Here is a 1,102-nt window from a genome sequence, read left to right on the forward strand (position 1 = left end):
ATGAGAGATAGGTTCAATTGAAGTAATCTCCACCTCAAGGATGGTGTTCAAAGGTATCACTCCCCTAGGAGAGTTGCTCCACACTCCTGACCCTTGATCCCTGATTGGGATCCCTGGCTTCAGACACCCAACACTGCTTCACCGTATTTTATTGTCTCTCAGAATGCCCTAGAATGACTCTCTTTGCTTCCCCAAGAATCTCTGTTATCAGCCCTTCCTATTCTTGGGGTCTCTGACTCTTGGATTTTGGATTTTGTTTATTTATTTATTCATTCATTCATTCATTCATTCATTCTGCACTGCGTGTGGCTTGTGGGATCTTAGTTCTCTGACCAGGGATTGAACCTGGGGCCTCGGCAGTGAGAGCGCCGAGTCCTAACCACTGGACCACCAGGGAATTCTCTGGATTCTATTTAAAGTTGCTATTATTATACTGTGTAGGCCCTTACTTAAAACTGTAGACTCTCAAATTCATATACTTTCTTTTTTTTTTTTTAGGCATTTTTTTTTTTCACACACACTGTATTATATTTTTACAAGAGATAAACTGACACCAAGTAAATGGATGACCACAACAAAAGCAACAATGATTGCAATTACCAAACATGAAACACACTCATACTATGTCATAATATTGACATTCAGTCCAGTAATCCTCCACAAAAGGTGATATATTTTTAAAAGTATAAAAATGATGTATAGCTGATTCACTTTGATATACAGCACAAACTAACACGCCATTGTAAAGCAATTATACTCCAATAAAGATGTTAAAAAAAAATAAAAGTGTAAAAAAGAGCTATTGGAATTTAGAACAGGAGAAATGTGCCAGTCTCTGATTCATAACAAGGGGCTGCAGAAGTCTCAACTGTTGTGGGATAATGTTTCTAAAAGGATATCTTCCCTATAAAAATTAGATGAAAATACATCTTAACAAGATATAGGACTGGAAGTTCTCCAAATTGTCTTCTACTCACTAGGTTGATGATGCTGAATTCTCAGAGCTTATGTCTGCTGTAAAATGGGACTGGCAATATCTGGTTCATAGAGTATTCTTATGATAATAAGGATTCCCTAAGATAATATCAAAGGGCTTTGTAAG

General features: G+C 37.1%; 1 non-coding gene across 1 annotated transcript; it reads right to left on the bottom strand.

The window, feature by feature from the left end:
• Positions 1–324: 324 nt before the first annotated feature.
• Positions 325–397, bottom strand: TRNAE-CUC. Its single transcript has one exon. It is a non-coding gene; the product is annotated as a tRNA-Glu (tRNA).
• Between the last annotated feature and the right edge of the window lie 705 nt (positions 398–1,102).

Source organism: Balaenoptera musculus, chromosome 15 (assembly GCF_009873245.2).
Source record: "Balaenoptera musculus isolate JJ_BM4_2016_0621 chromosome 15, mBalMus1.pri.v3, whole genome shotgun sequence".
In the NCBI taxonomy this organism is placed as follows: Eukaryota; Metazoa; Chordata; class Mammalia; order Artiodactyla; family Balaenopteridae; genus Balaenoptera; species Balaenoptera musculus.